Here is a 26978-nt window from a genome sequence, read left to right on the forward strand (position 1 = left end):
AATTGTCTTTCTCTCTCTCTCTGACAAGAAAGCTGTAGTGAAACCAAGGTGATCTTACCTTTATTAATGATAACGTGGTACATCTTTATTCATGGAGCTAAAAATGAGGCAATCACTTAAAATAAAACACTTCTGGTAATGTTTTTCAGTCATTCATTTATGAATAGCTTGACATAAAAATATTTAAAATGACTCCCATGTAAGTGAACTGAACTATTTAATGGTTTCATTGTTATGTACGAGTCAGTGTTTTGAGAAAACTAAGTACTTTCTGTTGTAAAAAGCATTTTTGAATATAAGACCAAGTGTCTGTGTGCCTCTGGGACTCCAGACAGTGCCTTCCAAACCAGTGACCTCTACCAACTAGTTCAACAAGAGCAGAGGGTACATAGGAACACCACAGTCCACAAATTTCTCTCTTTGCCACACACCATCCTGACTTGGATATATGTCGGCATTCTTCCACTGTCACTGAGTCAAAATCCCTCACTGCAGTACTGTGGGTGTCCCTGCACCCAGCAGACTGTAGTAGTTCAAGAAGGTAGCTCACCACTACCATCTCAAGAGTAAATAGTGATGGAAAATGCAAACCAGCAACATCGTTATCTTATGATCTCATATGAAAAGCAAAAAATAAACATAATTTGAAAAAACAGTTTATCAGGATCAGTGGAAGTTGTCTTTGATGGATTGAGCTGCTCTGGGGAAACTCACTCTTGAGCCAGTACAGACATCTGCAGAAGCCAGGTGTGCCAAGTGGTTTGGGTATAGTTGCCCTGTGCTTAAATTTCCACGAGCTTTTCTGCTGGTTTTGACAATTCCACTTGGTGCAAAACTCTCCTTCCATGTGCAGGGAGGCAATTACTGCTGCTGTTGTGGGCCAACACATCAGCCATTTTCAGAGATGGGAATTCAACCGCAATAGGAGGAAGTGAGGACTGCAGATGCTGGAGTTCAGAGTCAAAATGTGTGGCGCTGGAAAAGCACAGCAGGTCAGGCAGCATCCGAGGAGCAGGGGAGTTGATGTTTCAAGCACAAGTGCTTCCTGATGAAAAGCTTTTGCTCGAAACATCGAGTCTCCTTCTTCTCAGATGCTAGCTGACCAGCTGTGCATTTCCAGCACACTTTTTGATTCACCAGGAATAGGTCATTCAGCCTGTCTACACTGCTGCATTCTTCAATGAAAACATGGCTGATCTGATCGTGACCTCAATTCTAAATTCTCATCTGCACCCTCTCCCCAGTAATCATTGACTTTCTTGTTAGGCAAGAATCTTTCAACCTCTCTGTTTTAAAAATATTCAATATTGAGCAGCATGGTGGCTCAGTGGTTAGCCCTGCAGCCTCACAGCACCAGGGTCCCAGGTTCAATGCCAGCCTTGGGTGACTGTCTGTGTAAAGTTTGCACATTCTCCCTGTGTCTGCGTGGGTTTGCTCCGGTTTCCTCCCATGGTCCAAAGATGTGCAGGTCAGGTGAATTGGCCATGCTAAAATGCCCGTAGTGTTAGGTGCATTAGTCAGAGGGAAATAGATCTGGGTGGGTTACTCTTCGAAGGGTTGGTGTGGATTGGTTGGGCTGAAGGGCCTGTTTCCACACTGTAGGGAATCTAATCAATAATCCTGCCTGTGCCATTCTCTGGGATGGAGAGTTCATGAGGACTCACAGCCCTCTGAGAGACCCTCACCTCAGTTCAAACTCGGAGACCCCGACTTTATAGACTGTGCCTTCAAGTTTGAACCCTACCTCCAAAAATGAGCTGAATGACTAATGTGTCCCAAACACAAACAGAAAGTGCTGGAGAAACTCAGCAGATCTAGCAACATCTGTGGATAGAGAAGCATTTCAGTTCCAATGGCCTTTCATCATTTGTCTTGGTTTGACAGATTCAGCCAGCTTAGGAGATCTATAAGAGCCACTTGAACAGGCAAGAAGTGGTCTTGGTTTAACACCGGAAACCACTGAGCAGTTTCTCAGGCATGATGACTGTTATTTGCAATATACTCAGTCACAACTTATAAGGTCACCTTGTAGGTAAAGATATGATGTGACCTTCTTTTTCGTTATCTACATTGCCTCATTACAGAAATGTATCTGAGTTCAGGACACCCCAGAGCCCTGTTATGTTGCTGTCAAAGTTTCCTGTATTGGCTTTTATTCAAAGAACAGTACACCCCAGAAATAGCCCCTTCTGCCCACCTTGGCTTTTGAAACTAAAATCCTTTTACCCCGACATGAATCCCTCTATTTCCTGCCTATTCATATATCTGTTAAGATGCTTCTTAAATGTTGCTATTCAATCCAACTCCACCACTTCCTCTGGCAGCAGGTTCCAGGCACTTTCCACGCTCTGTGTAAAATGATTGCCTCTCACATCTCCTTTAAACATACCCCCTTTGACCTTAAACCTATGTTCCCTAGCAATTGACGTTTCTACCCTGGGAAAAAGACCATCCATTTTATCCGTGCCTGCCTTAATTTTGTTATCTTCTATCGGGACGTCCCCTCATCCTTCGAGCGGAAACAAATCAAGTTTGTCTCATCACTCCTCATAGTTAATACTCTCCAAACCAGGCAACATCCTGGTAAACTGTTTCTGTGCCCTCTCCAAAGCCTCCACATCCTTCTGGGAAGCATGGCGACAGTACACAGTATTCCAAATGTGGCCTCACAAACGTTCTGTACAGCTGGAACACGACTTGCCAATGTTTATACTCTATGTCCTGACCAATGAAGGCAAGCATGCCATATGCCTTCTTGACCACCCTGTACACCTCTGTAATAAAGGTTGGGTGGCATTGCCAAGTGCATGCTCCAAGTTGGTGATTTTGTCAGAATAAAGCAAAATAAAAGAGAAATAAAAGATTTGCACTCAGGTATCACCTTCACAACTTCTGGTGCTTTATATCCATTTCAGGTGAGGGAAGGGATGTTCAAAGAAGATGTGAGGGGCAAGTTTTTTCCACAGAGGGTCTGGGACGCATTGCCAGGGTGGTGGTGGTGGAGGTAGATACGATAGGGGCGTTTAAGGGGCTTTAGATAAGCACATGAAAAGGAATGAAGGAATATGGCAGGCAGAAAGGATTTGTTTAATTTGGTGTCTGGTTCGGCACATCGTGGGCCAGAGGGCTGGCTCCTGCGTTGTACAGTTCTGTGTTCTACGTTCAATGGCCACTGTTGTCACTTTTGAGATACCATCACTGTTGGATTGTTGGAAAGAAGCCAGTTTGTTCACAGGAAACTCCAACAAACAGCAGCATGATCATAACGAGGTAGTCTGTTTTTTTTCTTGTGGTTGAGGGGTAAATGCATTGGCAAAGGTGTAGTAGATCTTCTGCTCACTGTTTTTTGAAACAGTGGGATGTTTTACATCCAGTTGAGATGGCAAAGAGTTCAGTGTGACATTTGATCCAAATAAGGGCACCTCTGTTAGTGCAGCACTCCCTCACCATTGCACTGGGGTGTCAGACCATGACGTTTGTGCTCAAGGGGACTTTGAACCTGGGCGGCTGTGTTACCATCTGACTCAACACAGACACTGCAGGAACAGAAGAATCTTGCAATTGTTTAATGTAGTTCATAACCACAGGATGTCCGACCTGTTTTTCAACCAATAAAACACTCCCTCAAAGTGTAATCAATGTATTGATGTAACTAGCAGTGTAGTTAATTTGCAATGCTGCACAAACAGTACTGTGATAATAGCCAAATAATCTGTTTTTTTTCATCTCAGTTGGTTGTGGAGAGTAAATGTTGGCCCAGGATAATGGGGAGAACTTCCATGAGCTCTGTTTGAAGTAGGTTCTTTGATGTCCACCAGAGAGGTCAGAATGGACCTTAGTTCATCAGCTCATTGAAAAGACAGCGTCTCTGACAGTGCAGCACTCCCACAGCTCTGGGATTGCCAGCCTAGAATTTCCTCTCTGGCACGTTGACCGAGAGAAGTGAGTTATGAAATCATCCTTGCAGCACAGACAGTACAGTTCCACCTTTCCCACCCACACCAACATGGCCAAGAAATTGGTTGACAGCACAAATATGTTACAACAAGATAATTGAAAGAGTCAAGACAACATTTAAAAGGCATTTGGACAAATACATGGATAGGAAGGTTTCGAAGGATATGCGCCAAGTGCAGGGAAATGGGGTTAGTGTGGATGGACATTTTGGTTGGCATGAACCAGTTTGGACTACAGGGCTTGTCTCTGTGCTGTAGGACTCTTTGAATCCCTATGCATCTAATCTGGAATAGTTTACACGTACCTATGTCCAAAATTGTCACTTCTGTGTCACCTTCTGAGATCTCTGGATAATACTAAGCTGGTGAGGATTCAGAAGAGATTTACCAGGATGTTACCAGGATTATAGAACATAGAACATTACAGCGCAGTACAGTCCCTTCGGCCCTCGATGTTGCACCGACCAGTCATACCAGTCTTAAGCCCATCTAACCTACACTATTCCATGTACATCCATATGCTTGTCCAATGACGACTTAAATGTACTTAAAGTTGGCAAATCTACTACCGTTGCAGGCAAAGCATTCCATACCCTTACTACTCTCTGAGTAAAGAAACTACCTCTGACATCTGTCCTATATCTATCACCCCTCAATTTAAAGCTATGCCCCCTCGTGCTTGCCGTCCCCATACTTGGAAAAAGGCTCTCCCTGTCCACCCTAACCGTCTGATTATCTTATGACTCTATTAAGTCACCTCTCAACCTTCTTCTCTCCAACGAAAACAGCCTCAAGTCCCTCAGCCTTTCCTCGTAAGACCTTCCCTCCATACCAGGCAACATCCTCCTAAATCTTCTCTGCACCCTTTCCAAAGCTTCCACATCCTTCTTATAATGCGGTGACCAGAACTGTACACAATACTCCAAGTGCGGCCGCACCAGAGTTTTGTACAGCTGTAGCATAACCTCATGGTTCTGGAACTCGATCCCTCTATTAATAAAAGCTAAAACACTGTAAATGTTTGGAGGGTTTGGAGGTGATTGGAGGGTTTGAGTTGTATGTAGAGACTGGATAGTCTGGGACTGTTTTCACTGGAGCATTGGAGGTTGAGAGATGAACTTATAGAAGTTTTTAAAATAATGAGAGGTATCGATAAAGTGACTGGCAGATGTCTTTTCCCTAGAGTGGGGAATTTCAAGATGAGGGGCTTCATTTTGAAGGTGCGAAGAGAAAGATTTAATAAAAGACGTGAGGGGAAATGTTTTTGCACAGAGAATGGTTTGTGTGTGGAGTGAGCTTCCAGAAGAAGTGATGGATGTGGGTGCAGTTACAACATTTAAGAGACATTTGAATAAGAAGTGTTTGGAGGGATAGGGGCCAAACATAGGCAGGTGGGTCTAGTTTAGTTTGGGATGATGGTTGACATGGACTGGTTGGACCGAAGGGCCTGTTTCTGTGCTGTAAGACTTTATGACTGAGGTGTAGTTGCCAGCTCCGGCCTCTTCTGTACTCCTGTTTCCTTCACATCCTTCCATTCATGACCGCCATCTTCCTCTGCCTGGGCTCTAAGCTCTGGAGTGCTCTGCTATAAGGTCCCTGCCCCTTTCAACACACTCTTAAAACCTAACTCTTGGACGTCATTTCCCTTAATCGCCCAAATATCCCCAGATGTGACGCCTTGTTAAATGCTGTTTGACAATGCTTCTGTCACCAGCTGGCGATCACTTTAGTGAATTAACAGACAACATTCCATTTATCCACTGTCGTCGTGAATTGTGCTATCCTAATGTATGTTGTTGTTGTACACCTTCAAGAATTAATTAGAAGGCTCCAACGTGCCTTAACAATGGTAGGCCTCAGGCATGTGTCAGAATTAAGGACCCAAAATGAAGTGTGCGATAAGCACTGCAGGGTACTGATGTCTATCTGGTAAGTCTGCTTACTGAGATAATGGTCATTGTAAATTGGGTTACCGGGGAAGAGCAGCGGAGGCTAGCACACCAGACTACTTTAAGAAGAAACAGATTGACGCTATAATGAGAAAAAAGGTAGAACTGGTTGCTAATAAAGCTCAGATCCAATGATCCAGAGGGCCTTCTTAATTTGAACCTTTATTGCAATCCTGTCCGCTTCCTTCTCTGAGAAATCCCTGTCAGACTCCCAGGGTGCGAGCCCATCAGTAGCAAATAACTCAAAAGGTCCACGCTTGCTGAATGTCAAAATAAAAGAATCTGTTCGAAAAAAGATCAATTTGACTTAGATATAAACATGCAAAATCTATCCCTGTTATGTCTTAATACATCTTGCCTGGAAACTATATTTAATGGGATAATTCTATTAATCCATCAATCACAGAGTAGGAGCTAAAGTGCATTTGTCATATACATTCCTCTCTCTTTGCTGCCTTTTCTGTGCTTTTACTTCTTCCCCTGAAAAGGTGGAGCAGCATTTTAAGGGGCTGTGAGGACTGCACAAATTATTTCATTATCCTTAATAAGGCAATGGCTGCAGTTTCCACTCATGTGTTGGCAAACGAACCCTGACATTGCTCCTCAGTTGGATGATATAGGAACACAGATGAGAAAACATAGAAAATCAGTGGAGGAGTAGGCCATTCGGCCCTTCGAGCCTGCACCACTCTTCAATATGATCATGGCTGATCATGCAATCTCAGTATCCCATTCTCGCTTTCTCTCCATAACCCCGATCCCTTTAACCAAAGGGATCCAGCTCCCTCATGAATCTACCCAATGAACTAGCCCTAACAGCTTCCTGTGGGAGAGAGTTCCACAGGTTCACAACTCTCTGAGTGAAGAATTCTTCCTCATCTCAGTCCTGAATAGCTTAGCCCTTATTCATAGACTGTGACCCTCTAGTCCTGGACTTCCCCAACATTGGAAACATTCTTCCTGCATCTGGCCTGTCCAGTACCTGACGTGTGTTTTGATCTTAGAGGACAATAAAACCAGTTTTGGTAAAGTTGAGCATTTACCATTTCTCAGTCTGACCGAAATTGCAGACTCACTCCTGCTCCTTGTCGATTGGTATGGGGAGTTAAAGGTGCTGTTGAGCCTGGATTTTGGCAATGTCATTGTGATGCATACTGCCTGACCTGCTGTGCTTTTCCAGTGTCACATTCTCAACTCTGATCTCCAGCATTTGCAGTCCTCACTTTTTCCTGATACCATTGTGATGGCCGAGTTACATTATTGTTAGGCTACTAATCCAGCTAATCCATGTGTTAATATAAAATAATGTAGAGATATGGTGGGAAAACTAGACTATGAAACTAGAGACACTGGGAATGTTCTGGGGAGTCAGGTTCAAATCCAGAGTCTAGATTAGAGTGGTGCTGGAAAAGCTCAGCTAGTCAGGCGGCATCCGAGGAGCAGGAAAATCGACGTTTCGGGAAAAAGCCATTCATCAGCAATCAGGTTCAAATCCAGCCATGGCAGATGTGGAAGTTGAGTTCAAATAAACTTGGAATTAAGATCTAATGATGTCCCTGAAACAGTTGTCCGGAAGATTGCTAATGTCCTTCAGGGAAGGAAATCCTTACCTGGTCTGTCCTCTGTGTGACTCCACATCAACAGCATTGATGTTGAACCGCTCTGTGGGCGATAAATGTTGGCTGAGCCAGCAAAGCCCACCTCCAATGAACACAAAAAGAAATTTAAAGTGTTTTTAACGATGTGAATTAGTATCAGTGAGGCTGAGGATCCACTGGCAGCCTCAGTCGAAGGCCTCAAAATGGTAGAAGTGGTGTACAGGGAGATGGTGAAAAGGCAGGAGGTTGGTCCTCGCTAATGGCACTGGTGTAGCCCATGATGGCCTCGCACTGCACCATAACTGGAAAAACTCAGCAGGTCGAGCAGCTTCTGTGGGGAGGAAAAATTGACGTATCCTTTCATATGAATCTAAGACTGAAAGTCACTGGAAAGTGAGGGTAAACCTCCTTGCTGTCATGCTAATATTTATTTCCTGGGGCTGCTGCAATGTTCCAACAAGACACAACACAAGGTTGAGGGACAAAACCTTATTTTTCACCTCAGCTGGGCATTTAACAGCCTTCAAGTCTCAGTATTAAATTCCACACCCACAGAGCCTGACCGTATAATGATTTGGAGGAGTCAGTGTTGGACTGGGATGGAAAAAGTCAAAAATCACACAACACTAGGTTATCGTCCAGCAGGTTTATTTGGAAGCACCAGCTTTTGAAGCGCTTTGAAAGCTAATGCTTCCAAACAAACCTGTTGGACCATAACCTGGTGTTGTGTGATTTTTAACTTTGACCAAATGTCGTCTGTTCTCAGGATTTTTACATCCTTCCCTCCCCCTCTTCCTCTCCACCCTCAAGGCCTTGTCTTGCTGTCTTTACTCTGAGTATGGAGAGCCCATTTTCTCCCTTTCGCACTTTACCTTGCGTCCATTTTACATTTCTTTTTCGCTTTCACCACTACTAACAATGCCTCTGTCTTTTGCACTGGGCCTCCACACCATCTGTTTCCCCCCCCCACCCTGTTCCTCCTCTCCCTCGGTCGAGAGTCCATTCAGTTCTCCTATAACGCCTTCCCGTGTGACACCATGTTGTGGGAAAATCACGGAATATAAATAACGGGGCTTGTGGGAAAATCAGGGTTGGGGGCGAACCGCCAAAACTATCAGTAAAAATCAAAACAAAAATAGTAGTTGGCCTAACACAAATGATAGCACAGTTTAAGTAAATCTTTAAATCATATATTTTAATGGAATAATACAGTAAATGTAACACTTTAACACTACAATCACTCACTACAGCACTGTACCTTTCATGAAGTTCTTCATCAGAAAGCTCGTGAACTGACTGACCACGTGATGCTGACACAGAATTCCAGTTCTCCCCAAGATTCTTCCCCATCCTGGTTTGAAATAAAGTTTCTTCTAAATGGAGATTACAATTCCCAGTTTCAAGCTCAATTTCAACGCTTGCAGGGCGGATTACATTCCTGTTTTAGCTGAACACAGTGAATTTGCTTTTTGCAGACGGAGGATCGGCTGTATTTTGCCAATCAAATAGGTGCCAGGGATGGAATCGCCGAACAGCGAGTGGGAGTACGCTTTCTAACAAAAAAGAGATCCGCAATTCACTAATGGCGTTACAGCCAAATCATGTTTAATGAATGTGCATTACAGGAGAAATACTTGTGTATAAAATCAAAATTTCCACCATTTTACTTCTGAAGAAGAGTCATTCTGGACTCGAAACATCAACTCTGTTTCTCTCTCCACATTCTCTGCCAGACCTGCTGAGTTTCTCTAGCAATTTCTGTGTTTGTGTCAAATGAGTGATGTTCCACTGAGCTTACCATAGGCTGGGAGATTTTAATGCTATCACCAGTTTTAATGTAAATGTTGGAAAGAGCATTGAATTTCTGCATTTACCAAGCTGCCCTTGTAATATATGTGCATCTCTGGTAGCTGTGGGAAGTGTCTCAGGCATTTTTCACTCGATTAATACAGGATAGTTCAGAAGAATCACCCAAATCAAATGCTTGGACTTTTTCATAGAATCTGTACAGTGTAGAAACAGACCATTCAGTTTACACTGAGCCTCTGAAAAGCATCCCACCCAAACCCAACCCATCTTGTAACGCTGCATTTCCCTCATCTAACCTACCTAGCCTAGACACTATGGGCAATTTGGCATGGCAACTCCCCCTAACCTTCACATCTGTGGAATGGAACCAGAGCAAACCCGTACAGACACAGGGAGAATGTGCGAACTCTACACAGACTATCGCCCAAGGGTGGAATTGAACCCCAAGCCCCTAGTGCTATGAGACAGCAGTGCTAACCACTGAGCCACCGTGTCACACTTTTCATTGTGGGAGAGAATATGAGGGGGAAATCTACTTGAGGTGTTCAAAATTATGTAGAGTTTTGAGAGGGCAAGGACTAAAGATTTTCTCCTGGTTTGGCGATACATTAACTAGGGCTCTTTGAACTGTGGTTATCACTGAGACGAAGGGAGAATTTTGAAGATTTCATTCCCTGCTTGGTGCCAATAGAAGGCTTCATGACAGACGTCGATGTAAATGTTTGAACAATGCTTTAAAAGGAGGATATAGTTGAAAGAGCAGACATAAAGGAGTTGGACATAGAAGATGTCAGAACAATCACCTGATGAAGGAGCAGCGCTCCAAAAGCTAGTGCTTCCAAATAAACCTGTTGAACTATAACCTGGTGTGATTTTTAACTTTGTACACCTCTGTCCAACACCGGCATCTCCAAATCATGACATTGAAGTTGGCACTAAAGTAAACAGCTGAGGTAATTTTTTTAAAGAATTAACAGAAGAACCAGCGGCAAGATGAGAATTATTTGTCTTGTTGCAGCAAATCATGGTCTGGAATGGCCGCCTGAAAGGGCGATGGAAGCAAATTCATTCAGAAGTTTCAACCTTTGACTAGAGAGTTAACATGAGCAAACAGCAGGCTGAGCAACCTCCTGAGCTACACTACGATTCAATAGTGAAGCAATGTTTTGTCTGCCATTACCAGATTTGTGACCTCAGAAGACTCTTTATCTCATGGAAAGCTTCAGATAATGTCAGGCATAGTAAAGACGAGTGTTGAGCGGTTTATGACCATTATCTGTAGCCTTCATGATTAGATTACATCCTTGTGCTTACTCTGCAAGGAGAAGGCCCCGTGGTATAGGAGAGCAGCAGTGTAAGATTGGAATAAAGTTAAGAGAACAGAGGAGGAAAATCAAGAAGTCAATTATTAAATCAAGGCACATTTCAATTGTGAAAGATTTTTGAGATTGCAAGAGAAGGGGAGGAGTTCAGTAGTTTTTAAGAAACTGGGAGAAAGCTTGTTTGTGATGACCCTTTGTTTCCAAGAAAATTTAGAATGCTTTGTTTTTTTGAGTTAAAACTCCAGGAGAAATTAAAAAGCAGCATTGAATATGGCGCTGATGTAAAGAGCAGAGGTAACTCTTAGATCAGAGACAACATGAGAATTTCTATCTTTTTGACGTGGCATATTAAGGTCCGGAATGTGCTGCCTGAAAGGGTGGTGGAAACAGATTCAGTGGGAACTTTTAAACAGACTTGGATAAATGCCTGAAGGGGAAATAATTTCAGAGCTACTGGTGGAGGGGGGTGTGGGGGCGGTGGTGGGGTGGGGGAGGAGGCGGGGAAGAGCTGGCGAGGATTGAAAATAATTGGATCACTCTTTGAAAGCACCATCAAATGGCCCCCTTCTGTGCTGTATCGTTCCATGATCTAAAACATATAGTGGGAAAGCTGATCTGTATTAGGAGTTATCATAAAATGGAGTTCATGAGTTGCTGACCACAGTCAGAACAGCTTGACAAGGGTCCCAAGGTTGCCATTGAGTTGGGAAAAGACAACCATTTGGTGTTCTTAAAATTATTTTATAGAAACCTGAAAGATGAGAGCAGGAGTAGGCCGTTTGGTCCATCCAACCTGTTCCGCCACTCAATGTGATCATGGATGATCATCCAATTCAGTTCTCTATTCCCAGATTCCCTCATATTTGTCTGTGTGGGAAGCTGTTCAGAGCAGCAGTACAGGCCTGATGGGCCGAATGGCCTGCTTCCACACTGTTGGGATTCAGTGATTACCTTGGGGTTTCGGAGCTGACTCCTGTGGTTGCAAAGTCCATGTGAGGGGGCTGTATTTTTTAAAATTTGAGCTCACATGGGATTAGCTGCTTTGTTGAGGAAGGGAATATCTGCCCTTGATGCAGATGTCCAAATGATATAAATTGGATGGAAACAGTTTGGGAGAGGGATGTGGGGTTGTGGCCAGGCGTGGGGAAGGGGGGACAGTAATTAAAAAAAAGGCCCGGATTTTTTGACATGAGCCAGTTTTTCTTTCATCGACAGTGTCCTGATCATGGTTCATCTTGACTCCTGGTTGCTTAATGGGGTGGAGGCTACACGTCGTGCTGAATTGTTGCAAAGTTGAACAAGGAATACGTCATCTTTGAGAGAAAGATTTTCATTTACACAGAGCCTTTCACAACCTCTGGACATCCCTATCAGCATTTTTTTTTAAATCACCAATGAAGTATTTTAAATGTAGTCACTATTTTAGCAAGATTTATAATGTCAGGATGACCTCTCAGGCTTGCTCTGCCATTCATGGCTATCTGATTGTGGTTGCAACTTCTTTTTCTCGTCTGCTGCACCCTCTCCCATAATCCCCTATCTTTCTACCAGACTGATGTATGAGGACAGATTGAATTACATCGCTGGAAGAGTGAGGAGGGGGACCTTACAGAAACCTATAAAGTTCATTCGGGACTAGCCAAGGCAGATGCAGAAAGGATGTTCCTGATGACTAGGGAGTCCAGAACCAGGGGTCACATTCTAAGGACATGGTGGGGAGCGGGGGTGGGGGGTGGGGGGGGTGGTTAGATCATTTTAGGACTGAGATGGGGAGAAATTTCTTGGTGAACCCATGGAATTTTCCTTCTGCGTAATGCAGTCAAGAACAAAACATTGTTCAATTTCAAGAAGGTGTTAGATGTGGATAGCTTTGGAAGTGGCTCAGTGGTTAGCACTGCTGCCTCACAGTGCCAGGGACCCCGGTTCAATTCCAGCCTCAGGCGACTGTGTGTGTGGAGTTTGCACATTCTCCCTGTGTCTGCGTGGGTTTGCTCCGGTTACCTCCCACAGTCCAAAGATGTGCTGGTTAGGTGAACTGGCCATGCTAAATTGCCCATAGTGTTAGGTGCAGGGTAAACGTGTCTGGGTGGACTGGTTGGGCCGAAGGGCCTGTTTCCACACTGTAGGGAATCTAATCTGAAGAGACCAAAGGAAGTGAAAGTGGTGAAAGCAGAAACAGACTGCTGCATTGGATGGTCATGATGAAGGGGGAGAGCACTCAAAGCGACAAATGACTCCTCCCGCTCCTGTTTTCAAGATTGCTGTGTTAATCCTTGACTTCTTTGTCCATTGTAACTCAGCCTTGATTATTTTAATGACCCAGCCTTCGCCTTCATCGGGGAGGAGAGAAATCCAAAGACGAAAGACCCTGTGAGAGAGAAAATATGGCTACCTCAACCAATAGGTCCGCAGCACTTACAACGCTCTGATGCTGTAACCAGCAGAAAATTAGCTGAAACTGTCAGCTCAGGGGGAGAAAAAGAGACTGGCCGGAGAGAAACTGCAAAATAGTTGTCACAAGAAATTCTACCTGCTCGGAAGGCTCTGGGTTTAAGATCCCAATCAAAAAGATTCTTTTTTTAATGTAAGGAATACGGCTGTTGCACACTCCAAACCAGGCAATAATACTCAGGGTGGGGGTGTCCTGGACGGTAAACTGAGGCAGGATGGAGGAGAGTAGCTGGAAGTCTGGGAAGCTCAGCAATGCGGTTGACTCCTAATTGCCCTCTGAAGTGGCTGAGAGAACCACGTCGAGGAATTGAATCACAAATCCCAGCCTTAAGGTTAACATCCACACCCCAGACAAGAATTTAAAAAAGGGGGAATCTCAGACCCTGAAACGGGACAATAGCAGAAGCAGAAAACATGAGTAGCAGTCGGCCATTCGGCCCTTTGAGTCTCCTCATGCTGTTCAGTATGATCATGGCTGATCACCCAGCTCATTCAGCCTGATTCCTTTCCATATTCTTTGATCCCTGTAGCCCGAACAACTGTTTCAAAATATCCTTATTCAATAGGACAGGGATTGAACACACTGCGCTGTCGGCATTTATCTAAACTGTTTGCTTTCTCTTTTATTTTGTTTCTGGCGAGGAATTTCTACACGAGCCTTGCCTGAGCTGAACTGTACAGTGCAGGGGCTCCGTTTGGTGGAATCAATCCCCCCCACCCCCGTATTTCTGACAACATCTGGTAACTCCAGTTCAGGGCGAGTACGGACTCTGTGTCAGAACTTGCCTCTCCCCTCCAGCCCCCTCCCACCCCCACTCCCCCACCCCCCAGCCCATCCAAAGGGGCCTGCATTGATTGTGCACTCGGCTTTTCAGTCTCTCTGTTGCTGCCTTTAGTGTGTGTGTGTGTGTGTGTGTGTGTTCAAGCTGCTGCTGAAGTGCTGTCCACCGCGTCTCCTCTCCCCTCCCCTCACACTCCCCCCACCCCCCCACCCTGCTCCACACTCTCCCATTGCTTAAACACACATGGAAGGAGCATCTGAAAATGTGAATCAAGGAGGAAGGGGGCTGGCACTGGATTCTCGCCTTAGGGGCCAAATGTCATCTTGGGAAATGCAAATGAAGTCTACATCAGCAACCGGAGAGACAGAGAGAAGGGTTTCATTGCAATTCTGAGCTCAGTTGCCGCCTCTCTTTCTCTCTGTATATATACACGGTGCTTTTAAAACGCCAGATTCGGTCTCGGCAAGCATGGGGCGTCAGGCTTTGCAAACTGCTTGGACTTAAAAGGATTCATCTACCCCCCCCGCCACCCCCAGACAGATTGGACCCTCTTCCCCATCCCCCCAACTTAAATGCTCCAAGTCAGCGGCAGCTCCTGGGGAGGGAGAGCTGGGGGAATACGCCCAGATTATTCACTCTGCAAACGCCTGCCCTAAAGGTTTTAGCCTGGTGTTGATGTGAGGGGCTTCCCGTCTGGATTTGACTTTCTTTAACCACTTCGGGCGGCCCCCTTCTGGAGCATGTCTTCAGGACACCCTCTTCCACTCCGGAGAAAGCAAGGTAAGCGCTTTTATCTTGGGGAAGGCTTGCACGTATCAGCCAGATGAACTCAGGGGTTATTTTTGTGCGAGTGAGTATGTTTAAACATCTCCTGTACCCAGCTCTGCCGAACTTGTGTGTGTGTGTGTGTGAGAGAGAGAGGGGGAGAGAATGGAAGCAATTAAAAGCGAAGGCTAGACAGACGCTACAAGAAAATCAGTTCAGATTATTACATAGAAAGTCTTTTTTTTAATACATGCACCGAAGGTGGGGAGTTTGTTATGAGCGAGTCTTTTAAGAATCACTTGGGGTTTTTTTTTGCATTGTGCGTGGAGTTGGATCTTTCATTCCTTTCAAAAGAATTGCAAAATCGTTGAGTTCAAAATCTTCCCATTTGTTGTGTGAGGTGGGGGGGGGGGGGGGGAATTTCCCCAAATAGCCAGCGTTCAAAGACCAATAGCGGAAAAAAAATAACTTAACCCCCTCCAAAACTATAAGGGTTGAAAGTAGCTGTCTGTATGCAGACTCTGTGTGTTCAGCTTTGTGGAGGTTTCTAATGGAAATATCTTTAAATGTGTGTGTGTGTGGCTGGAATGATTAGAGAAGGCGCGCAGAGTCTGATTTAAGGAAATCAAAATCTGTATTCCAAAGGAGTGTGGAATCGTCTGAGATCATCCAATCGAACAAATGACCAGATGTTTGCTTCCGTCTCTGATGCCTCTGTTCTCCCCACCCCCCCCCCCCAAACCTTCCCCTTCTCAACCTTATCTTTTATATGTATAAAAAAATAGATCATTGCTATTTAAGAGTACCGCCGATCAATTTAATGCCATTCTCAGCCGGTCTGAAGGGGTTTGCGGAGGGGGATGCTTGTATTAACATATCAAAGCTCTTCAGATCATCGCCTCAATTGAGACAAAAAGAGAAAACTTCAGATTGAAGGTTTTCACTTTGCTGTGAATTTTGTAAAACGGGGAGGCTTGTTTCTGTAACGCTAGAGGGTTTTTTAAAAAAAGGAACAATTAACACGCAGCGTGTTTACTGTAAACTTGCAATTTCTCTGTAGTTTGTAGTTGATGAAAAGTTTTGTGTGTTTTATTTTGGGGGGGGTGCAAGGAGGGGGTGCTGGGAGGGAAGAAACTGGGATCTACCTTGCAAGGGAGAGTAGGGCAGAATCTCTGTACATTTGCCAGAAGTTCAGATTTCACACACACACAAAAAAGCGCTGGCGAATCTTTGTGAAGTCTTGATTCTGACTACAACAGGGGCCTGTGAATGTGGAAAGGGCCACATAGATAGAGCCGGTTGGAGTAAAAGGAGGATCGAGATTTAATTAAAAAAAAAAGATTTTCATACACACACCAAAAAAGATATTCTGTGTGTTATACATTTTGAACGAGGCGTCTGCAAATTTCAAACCCCAGTCGAACTCTGCCTCTGTTGCACCGAGGAATAAAGGGGAAGAAAAGATCAAATAATTAGCATTTTCGGCATTTACCATTTGTTCGCAAGGTGCAGAACTTGGGTTCCATGCAAACGCCAAACGCTGGGGAAAGGGGAGCTCCCAGCAAGGAGTGAAATCTGTCGCTGCGTCTGTTGCTTTGGTGCGAGGGAGAGAGAGCCTTTTAAATTCAGCGACCAAGTATCAGCTCGTCTCCCTTTATCGATGTAAGAAAGCCCTAACCTCTTTCCACTCCACGCTCGGGCTTTATTTCACTGAAGCAATAATACATGATCAAGACAGTTTCTCTGCTTCAGATGTTTATTTGCTTTTTCACACTTGGGGGTGAGCAGGAGTGTTTGAAGCCGTGTATTGTGAAGCGAACGCTAACTGTTTGTTAATAGCCATCATCTGCAGATTACCTCGCGTTTTGTTTTGAGAATGTTGTTGGGGAGGGGGAGTAGGAAGAGAGGGGAGGGTCGGCTTGCAGTGTCTTGCTCAGCTCAGAGCCCGTACCGTGTCCATCTGGGGCGAAGCTCCAGCCATCGTTCAACTTTTTGCAGTTGGGAGGAGGACACGATCATATCCTACCCAGCTGTCGCTTCCAATCTCTGGGTCTGCCCGTGTGTGTCAGGAAACACAAGGATTTGCTGATCAGTGTTGGATTTTGAGACAGGTGAGGAGATTTTATGAAGACAGCTTCTTTTTTTAAAAACGAAAAAAAAGCCCTTTCTCTCTCTTTCTAAAAGAATTCAGTGAAGCGTTTTGTTCTTTGGCTTTTCCTCAGCTTGGATAATGATTGAGCTGAGCAAGCCAGAATGGGGTGAGAGTAAATTGTTTTAAACAAGTAGCACCAGAAATAAGTTAGTCCTATTCCCAGGGAGCTACTGTGTTGGTTTGAAATAAAAACCTGCTTTTATTTTCCATTTTCTAGTCCCATTTTAGTTTTATGGTTGCAATTTGACTGCATTTGGAGATTGCCTTTGTAAGATGTATCTGAGAATTGAAGGGCAGAGAAGGAGAAACCATTGCGAAATATTTGCCTCTATCTGTTTCGCCGAGATTTGTAACTGTTCTCTGAGTCTACTGAGCTCCATTTGATTGAAGCTGCTGCAGGAACAGTGCTGCTTCAGGTCTCTGCACTGGTCTCTCGTTAATCTTTCACAGAAATGTACCAGTGATAATTATCCACACAAAGTATAACCTTCTCAGTACCGGTCCGTGTAAAAGAGTTGTATTTTGACTACCTAACTCCATGAGCCACATAATTGTATATTTCTGCGTTCCTTTCATTGTCTTTAATTAATTTCATTTCCTCTGTTGTTCTTTCTGCTCAAGTCTGTTTCAGTCCTGTCTCTATGAACAACCGGTCCGAATATCTCCTTCTGTGCTCCATGTCAAATTATGTTTGATTACGCCCGTGCAAAGCGCCCTGGGACCTGATAACTGCTACATAAATGCAAGCCATTTAGCAATGCAATCATTCTGCACCTCAGCTAGCTTGGTTAATTTAACCAACTGGTTGGTCTGCTCCCATCAAGCAAGTCCAGTAAAACCCAACCTTCCTCAGGTTGGTTGAACTGGCCAATTCTTGGTGCTTCCGATGACCGGGGGTGTCTTCGTCCCCTCTGAGCGCTCGAGGAGGAAGAAAATGAGCTGAGGGTTGGGTTAGGGTGAGTGGCGAGGGGCTGGGGGAGTGGGGAGGGATATCAGGGTGTGTTTCCTGCACTTGGTCACCTGGTCCTGCCACCAAATGGGTAGAGTGGGCTCAGCTGTGACGCATTCCATGGCGGAGTAGCCAACCGATGCTGGCTGCGGCCGCTCAGCAGTTACGGGGCGCGTCCGCTTTGGTTGCGGAGTGGTGGGGGGGGGGGGGGAAGGAGGGGGCGCGAGCAAAGCAGACTGGCCACTACCAAGCGACGGGAAGATTGTGAACACCTTTGAGAGAGAGCAAAGGAAACGAGTGTGAGGGCGAGAGAGAAAGAGAGCGAGCGAGCGAGAGAAGCTGAGGAATAATGTGAAGACAATATCAGTCAACGAGGAGAGCATTTGCTGCTGAGGTATGGGATGAGATACGGTATTTGGAGACAATGTGCTCCCAAGTAGAAGTTTTGTCGAGGAATACAGAGTGGCAGTGGTTCGGATAATAGTATCTTGACTACAAAGTTAAAAGTGGTAGGAATTTTTTCTTCCTTTTATAAAAACATGAGCCACTAGCAGCTGAACAATTTGGCAAATCCTTTTGACTTCAAAACATGGTTCCAGATTGCAAAGCTTTATATTTTAGTAGTTTAGACTAAATAATTTAGAGTGGTTTCCTGAAGGCAGTGCAATCAATTGGAATGCGAGGATGATCTCCTTTCGATATTGCCGTCACTTTAGTGTTGCAAATTCAACGTTTGAACTGACTGTTTTATATCCCCTCCTCCCTCCCAAGTTCTGCATTTATTTTTATACCATTTTCCTATTCTGAAATGAAGTCATCATCTGTTTGTTGATCAGTGTGCAGCAATTCTACGCGGGCTGTCAGATAAATGCGGTCTAGATTTTTTACGGTTTATTTGCATCATTGTAGGGAGCGAACTCTCAGATGGTTGTGAGCATGAAGGAGTGGGAACCTAGAGGTCTCCTGCTGCAGAACCTGTAAAAAGCGTATAATTTACTTGCCGTAGCGTATTGTTTGAAAATAATAATCTTCAATCATGGCTCAAAACTCAATGCATCGCAGATTATGGTTAATAATTCACTGCGTGATTTGGAGGAGCTTGCAAAACAACAAAATTGCTGCTGTGTACATGTATTTCCAATTCTCCTTCCCCACACCCCAATTTCTTCCAGCTTTCACAATGTATCTGCAAGCTGTCTATCTGCACAGACTTGTTATTTACAAAGTATGTGGTTCTTTTTCACAAGGAAGAGGCTGCTTGCTAATAACACCTCGGCTATTTGAGAATGAGAGAGAGAGAGAGAGTAACTAAAGAAATACAATGGCTTTGCCACCCTGCAGTTAGAATGCCGACTCCAATCGGGATGTCAGCTGGGTTGGGCAGCAATCAGTTGTATCTATTCAGTTGTTTTCAGCAAATGTTGGCTGGCGGTTTCACCTGGGTCAGTTTATGTGTACTCCCTGAAGCACTGTGTCTGTTACACAGTCATCATTGTCAGCACATCAGGACAAGAACTGTGGTTGAAGTTTACTGAGTTGTGAGTGGGTCTTAGGAGGGGTTGTGTATGCTAGAAATGTGGGTTACATACAGCAATATATTTGTGCAGACAATAGCGTGCCCCAGTCGACTTTTCTAATCATTTGTTCCGATCAGTGAATCTGAGGAGAGTGAAGAGGAGAAGTGTTTATTTTAGAGTGGGCATTACATTTCAAATACCTTTAAAAACAGACAAAAAAACTGTGAAAGTGAAGCTGAATAAAATAATTGCTGGATGCATTCAGCTGATCATGCACTGTCTGTGGAGGGGAGCAAATTAAACGTTATTGGTTTGGGCTTGACACGAGTATTTCAGGACATTTCAGTCAGCATGTGTGAGTGTCGTTAGGTAAGGGTTGTAAACTGAGTACACGCAAACTGGATTATGTTTAATACTTGAATTTAGGATTTCAAGGGGCCACCTTTTTCACGCAGAGGGTGGTGTGTGTATGGAATGAGGTGCCAGAGGAAGTGGTGGAAGCTATTACAATTGCAACATTTAAAAGGCATTTGGATGGGTATATGAATAGGAAGGGTTTAGAGAGATATGGGTCAAGTGCTGGCAAATTAGACTAGATTAGGTTGGGATATCTAGTCAGCATGGACAAGTTGGACCAAAGGGTCTGATTCCCTGCTGTACTCTGTGACTCTATTTTGGGCTATCAGATTCATTTCAGTAAAGGGCTCAAAGTGCCGATGTCATGAGTCGAGTCTATGGTTTCGAAGCCAGTCTTTTGATTTGCTTGGTCTATACCTTATGTCTTGTCCCCGCTAGCTTTCATATCTCGCCATAAGGCCATCAGTCTATCTTCAGGAATAAAATTATATTCCATTCTCGTTTAAGTTTCTCCAGCTTCCCTCGAAATGCCCTCTCCTTTTTTTTTGCCTCAACTGGCAATTTCCACATTCTAAACAATGAGAATATGATGGAGTGTACCTTCATTCCCTGCGTCTTCTTTAAACTGTGTGGGGAGAAAGAAAAAAGAACTCAGTGCAGTTATCGATTTCACGCCTGACCTGAATAGCAAAATATGAAGCCTTGGTTATAGTTGCAGGTTGAAGCAAAGAATTAAAAACTGTGGAACGGTACGTTTAACAATCTCCGTGACACCTCGGGACACAGTATGTTCCCATGTTAGTCTAGCAGGTGTTCATTTTCACCACTGAGGACCAGTTCTGGGGGAAAAGTAAAGGCATGTGCCCCAACAATTGAGTTGTCCTGAAATGGTGGCCACATGGGACTGTGTGGCATGTGTGTGCCTGCCTGGTGTCGGTATGTGAGCCCACGGTGTCTGTGTGTCTGGTATCGGTGCTGGATTTTGCTGTGGATGAATCGCTCTGTTCAGTCAGTGCAGGCAGCTCAGGCAACAGGATCACAGGATGACAAACGAGAAGCAGCAGAGCTAGCCTGGGTCACGAAGTCAATTTGAAGGAATGTTCAGGGGAGGCAGCAGGAGAGAAGAGGACAAATGTCACTCTGAATGGAGATGTTTAAATCAAGCTGTGGTCCTGGGGGTGAGTTTTATTCCTGCTTGAGCCCGGATGGAGCGTCTGTCTCTACCCAGCTGTAGCATTAATCACTATTTGACAACAGAACTTGTCCTGAACAAAACAAGCCCTAGTTGGTCTTGGCAGTTGCTTTTCTTGAGTCTTTTCTGGCTATAATTGCATCATCATTAAAATCCACATCAAGGGATCCGGCCCTTTATTTGTAGGTAAGTGTAGTTACCCTCAACCCATTTGGTTTTTGTACAGAGAAGGTTCACCAGGATGTTGCCTGGTATGGGAGATTTTAACTGTGAAGAAAGGTGGGATAGGATGGGTTTGTTTTCACTGAAGCGCAGGAGGTTGAGGGGCGACCTGATAGAAGTTTATAAGGTCATGAATGGCATGGATAGAGTGGGAAGTATAAGGCTTTTTCCGAGGGTGGAGGGGTCAATTACTAGGGGACCCAGGTCCAAGGTGTAGTTGGGGAAGGGGGGGTTGAGATGTTTAAAAGAGATGAGCGAGATAAGTTTTTCACACAAAGGGCGATAAGTGTCTGGAATGCGCTGTCAGTAGAGGTGGTGGAAGCAGACACAATAGCAGCATTCAAGAAGCAATTGGATGGATACATGAATCGGAAGGGTATAGAGGGATACAGATCCTGTAAGAAAAGACAGTCTTGGTATGGAAGGGGAAAATGTGGCAATGCAGACTTGGAGTCCCGTAGGGCCTGTTGCTGTGCTGTATTGTTCTTTTGTTCTTGGTTGGGGTTACCCCAGTATTGCTCCAATAGAACTCCGAGACCTCTAGACTGTTGCTGTCCTATCCTTGCACAAGAGTCTCCAATAAAACATCAGGCCACTGGGAGGCACCTAACAACAGATCTGTCTGTGGTTAAAAGGGCTCATCAAAGTCCCATCTGTCTCGCCTCCTGGGCAGCTCCAAAGTAGCAAGACACAAGCTCAGTTTCTTTCGAGCAAGTTCAGAACAACCTTGAGGGCCCAGCCTGGTTGGAACCTGAGCTCTGAAAAGGTTACGGTCGAACCTGAACTCTGCCTTTAAGACAGTGCGCAAAATGTCAAATGAATCTGCCTTTGCTCCCGGCACACTCGATTCATGGGGTCTGTAAAGCAGGATCCTTTGAATTCAGCTCATAGTTGAGAAGAATCCTAGCCAGGCCATGTCAGTAATGGATGTGTTATCTGGTTCATATTACATTGTCCTGCTTTTAATGAAGCATTGACCCATTTAAAGTGAGCTGGTCAGTGGTTGAAACTAGGCAGGGAAACTGTGTGTGTGTGTGTGTGTCTGTGTGTGTGTGCGTGTGTGTGTGTCTGTGTGCTGTGTATGTGTATGCCTGCTTTTGTACTGTGTATATTAACTTCAGCTATTGAATATCTGCACAATGTGATTGCCCTGTCTCTGTATCACTGACAGTGTGCTGAAGGTATTTTAACTTGGGGTAGTTGTCCTGCTCCATGTCACTTTATCTCACCCTTAAAAACTTGTTCCTACATTGAACAGTAAACAGTGGCATCTTGTGGTCTATCTTGGATTGTGATCATTAAATCACTTTGTGTTTTTGTGGTTGCTGGTTTTTCAGAAAGTGTGGGGTCCTGCTGAACTGCAGTTAAATCCCTGTGTGGTGACTTGGCTCCCTCTCTCAGTTAATGGCGCTGATCCTAGGATTATGTTTATCTGTGGGTTGACAGAGATGGGATTTACAAAGAATGAAGGGGGCGGAAATCGAGTGATGTGATATCGGTAACGCCAAAAAGGGGTGAAGGGGTTTGATAGGTAAGGAGTAGGGAAGGTGATTCCGCACGGACAGTGAGCAAGAATGGGGACTCAGGTTGCCGTTAATAAATCTAATTAGGAATTCGGGAAAGGCAACTTCAGCTTGTCTTGGGAGTGTGGTACTCCTTAAGCCCAAGCATTTGAGATGGATAATATAGATCCCTTGAAGGGGATTGTAAATAAGCACGCGAGGGAGAAGGGAATAGAAAGAGAGTTGGATGAAATAAGGTAGCAGCAAGGTTGTGTGGAGTGTTCATACCAAGCACAGATCAGTTGAGCAGCACGGGTGCGTTTCTGTGCAGTAGACGCGTACGGAACTCATGTTAAGACACTTGTGCCGAAACCCTTTGTCCGCCATTTTAAGGGAGGCGTCTCTTCACCTTGGGCTCATTAACAGGTCAGTGAGCGAAATATTTTCCGGGTGGATCAAAACGTTTGTTGCGACGCTCACTCGGCTGTATTTCAGTCCAGGAGTTCGGTCAGCTCCTCAGAGAGGCATTGAATCCCCTTCTCAAAACCAAGTAAGTTTCCATTCTAGATGACCTCCCCGTGATGGAGTGAAGCTCACTGTCGAAGGTTGCCATTTGGAAAAAACTTAAGGGAACAAATTCCTTTAAAACAGAATGAAGCGCTGGGAGAGAAGGATCGGGTGGGGCGGGCAGTGGTCTTGGATGCGTGAGCATTGCTGCTTTCTCGCTACCACAGTGGTGCCCCCAGTTGGGGCAAGAATTGAAGGGAGGATGCAGGGAAGTGGGGCCAGCCCATCTACCAGCTACAAAGCTTCGAAATGCCATAGGTTTGTCTGATCACAGTCCCAATTCTCTGAATGACAACCAGTCTCAGAAACTAAATTGTCTATAATCGGCCGTAAACCGTATCTCCCACTCTCAAAAAGATGAGGAGTGTTGGACAGTCAAAAGAATGTTGGAGCACCAGAGTGCCTTAGTTTGACCCCAGCATTAATCTGTGGGGCACTGGAAGGGGAGAGGTTCACTTGGCATCTTAACCGGATTGACATCAGGAGCCTCTCGATGCTGACACTGGCTGCATCGAAGAGAAGATTGCATGAAACAGACTGTTCTGTTTCTCCTTTTGTAAAGTTATTGTTCAGCCCCTGACAGTGGGAAGAGGAGGGGGTGTTGTTTGGGAAGGTGCACAACCTCTCCTTTCTGCACGCAAGAGTGATATCTTTTGTCCAGAATGCCTTGATGAAATTCGCTACACATCCCACATCATCTTCAACTCGCACTGCCCAAGCGATCTTATTTTCTGGAGCAGCTGTGCTCAATGGCAGTTTGGAGACCGCAATCTCTCTTATTGAAACTTACTAAAATAAAAATAAAGAGTTGCTGGAAATCTGGAAAAGAATCGGGAATTGCTGAAGAAACCTGGCAGGTCTGGCAACATCTGGAGAGAGAGAGAAAAAATAGCATTAATATTTTGAAGGCAGTAACCCTATATCAGAGCAGTTATACTTTACACATTGATTCTGTTCTTTCTCTCTGCAGATGCTGCCGATTTTTTTTCCAGCATTTTTTCTGTTTTGTATTAAAATGTTCTTTTTGAAAGGGTTCAGAAAAGATTTACAAGGATGTTGCTAGGGTTGGAGGGTTTGAGCTATAGGGAGAAGCTGAATAGTCTGGGGCTGTTTTCCCTGGAGTGTTAGAGGCTGAAGGGTGACCTTATAGAGTTTTATAAATTCATGAAGTTCATGAAATAGGTCAATAATCAAGGTCTTTTCCCTGGGATGGGGGAGTCCAGAACTGGGTTGAGGGTGAGAGGGAAAAAAATTTAAAAGGGACCTAAGGAACAACTTTTTCATGCAGAGGGTGGTGTTTGTATGGAATGAGCTGCCAGAGGAAGTGGTGGAGGCTGGCACAATTACAACATTTAAAAGACATCTGGATGGATATGAACAGGAAATATTTAGAGGGATATGGGTCAAATGCTGGTAAATAGGATTAGATTAGGTTAGGATATCTGGTTGACATGGACGAGTTGGACCGAAGGGTCTGTTTCTGTGCAGTACCATCTCTATGACTCTTAAGTCATTGTTACTGCCTCTCCTGCTGTTCCAACCAGGACATTTCCACTGACACCCCTACTTTCATCTATCAATCACATTCCTGGCTACCTTCGCCCCCAGCCTTCCCATTTATCTCTCAGCCCCCTTGGGCCACCCCCTCATTCCTGATGAAGAGCTTGTGCACAAAATGTTGACTGTGCTGCTCTTCGGATGCTGCTTGACTGGTTGTGCTTTCCCAGCACCACACTCTTTGACTCCAAAATCCAATATTGTCTGAGAGGATCTGGGAGCCCAGGGCACTGGGGAGAATGAGGTGGGTTAGGATAAGAGGGCAGAAAGGATAGTGTGAGACAATTGGCTGGGTTGGGGAGGAGTTGGTCTATCTTTTGTGCATTCATGACTCAAGTGCATTTCACTGGAACCTGCATTTTCTTTTCTTACTCCTCTTGTTCAGAATTTGGTTGGTCCTTCCTCAAGATTTGGGAGGTGGGCAAGGCTCATAACACCTGACGTCTCCAGCTTTATTTGGATTCTTCACCTCGGGAGAAAGATCGGTCTCCACATTTTTTCATTGCCTTATCTTCATGCGAATCTTATTCAAGGACTGCAATTATGGAGGCACACCGAGGGGTCAGATACTAGAATTCTTGAGAACCCACAGAGAAAGAAAGCACAGGGTTAACATCAAGTAAACTCCGGGTTGTTGGAGCAGGGAAGATTTGGTCAGTCACAAGGGGACACAAGCTTGAGGTGAGGGTTAGGAGGCTTGGCAGGAGGGGGATGGCAACGATGTGAGGTAAAACCTTTTTACCCAGAGGGTAGTGACAGTCTGGAGTATGCTGCCTGGGAAGGTGGTAGAGATGAATTGCCTCAAGTCCTTTAAAAAAAAATATGGAGGTAAGCATTTGTCATGTCATAACATTCAAGCCTCCTGGCCAAGTGCTGGCAACTGGGATTAGGTTGAAGACCAGGTGTTTCTCTTGTGTCAATACAGATGCGTGGGGGTGAAGGGCATTTCTGCATTGTATGATCCTCTGAAAGTAGGAATCGGACCGTTTTATCCATGGAATTCTCAGAATGACGTGGGGGCACGGACTCCATCAGTTTGCTCCTTTTCAGCATTACGCATCGGTTTAAGTGGGAGATGTTTCCGTCAGAACTTCAGCTCCACTGAGCTGAACTCTCTGTCCCATTCCCCCCCATCACCCCCACCAATCCGACAGCATTTCCCGGGTGATACAGCCCACGTTTGATCTTACTGGTGGCATGCAATTGTCCGCCAGATCAGAATTTGCCCGTCAACCTACTTCAACACTGAGTTCATTTGAGGGGGATACGCTGTGAATAACCAGCATCAACAAACAACATTAATCCTGCCCTTTGCATTCATTCTCTCAATCCCTGTTTTTGTACTATTTCAACCAAATAACATACGTTTTGCAAAACTAAGCCTTCCCTGTCTCGATGAGACTCTGTTTTTTTTGGTCCACTCCACCCTCCCCTCATTTTCCTTCCCATTTTTGTTCAAATGCTGGCTTTTAATCCCTCCCTTTGCTCCCATCTGTGAGATGATTCAGTGTTGTGAACAGGCAAATGGTTCTCATAAGAGAGCTGCACTTGTCATGTTGCTGTCACTTTAATTTTAAAATGTTTATAGATCCATTGAAAATCCTCTCCAGGAAGTGAGTGAAGACTGTGAGGAAGTGGGGAGGTATTGGTAGGGACAGTAATGTGTTCTAAATAGGTCAGTTTCGGCGACGTGCACACTGCTTTCTTGAAAATGATGAGCTAAGTGTGAAGATGGCTATCGGTCTCTCCTCGCACCGGCTTGCATTCTGCGGTCTTTTGCAGGTCAGTTTATATATATGTATATATATATATTGTTTTTGCCAAGTAGTGTTTATGACAGTTCAAGAGACCAAACATAGACTGGAGTTATCCATCAAAAACAAATATGATTAAGAGAAGCTTGGGATGGATTTATGAGTGTGAGATTGTGCTGTCCACATTTATTGGACTATTTATCCCCCTGAGGCAGGTGCTCAGATATTACGGAATGGGTAATCCACCAGATATTGGATACTTTGACTGCGGCGTACAGCACCTTACAAGAAACTGCAAGTGAAAGTGAAATCTTGTGGACTCTTGAGAGCCCCACCATTGACTCTTGTTCTGGCTCAGCGGCCAAGGGATTGAGTCGTAGAGATGTACAGCATGGAAACAGACCCTTCGGTCCAACCCGTCCATGCCGACCAGATATCCCAACCCAATCTAGTGTCACCTGCCAGCACCCGTCCCGTATCCCTCCAAACCCTTCCTATTCATATATCGATCCAAATGCCTCTTAAATATTGCATTTGTACCAGCCTCCAACCACTTCCTCTGGTAGCCCATTCCATA

At 44.8% G+C, this 26978-nt stretch overlaps 1 protein-coding gene across 15 annotated transcripts in view; it reads left to right on the forward strand.

The window, feature by feature from the left end:
* adgrl2a (adhesion G protein-coupled receptor L2a) overlaps nucleotides 1-26978 on the forward strand; it is a 797903-nt gene that overhangs the window by 322407 nt on the left and 448518 nt on the right. For 2 of the 15 annotated variants that reach the window (XM_072574799.1, XM_072574798.1), the window contains exon 1: nucleotides 14080-14647. The exons of 5 other annotated variants lie outside the window; for them this stretch is intronic. The gene's annotated coding sequence lies outside the window, so the exon portion shown is untranslated. Of the gene's footprint in view, nucleotides 1-14076; nucleotides 14648-16618; nucleotides 16744-26978 lie in introns of those variants that run through there. 8 more of the 15 variants (XM_072574800.1, XM_072574803.1, XM_072574801.1 and 5 more) reach the window with 7 other exon arrangements.

The sequence above is a fragment of the Chiloscyllium punctatum genome, chromosome 7 (assembly GCF_047496795.1).
Source record: "Chiloscyllium punctatum isolate Juve2018m chromosome 7, sChiPun1.3, whole genome shotgun sequence".
In the NCBI taxonomy this organism is placed as follows: domain Eukaryota; kingdom Metazoa; phylum Chordata; class Chondrichthyes; order Orectolobiformes; family Hemiscylliidae; genus Chiloscyllium; species Chiloscyllium punctatum.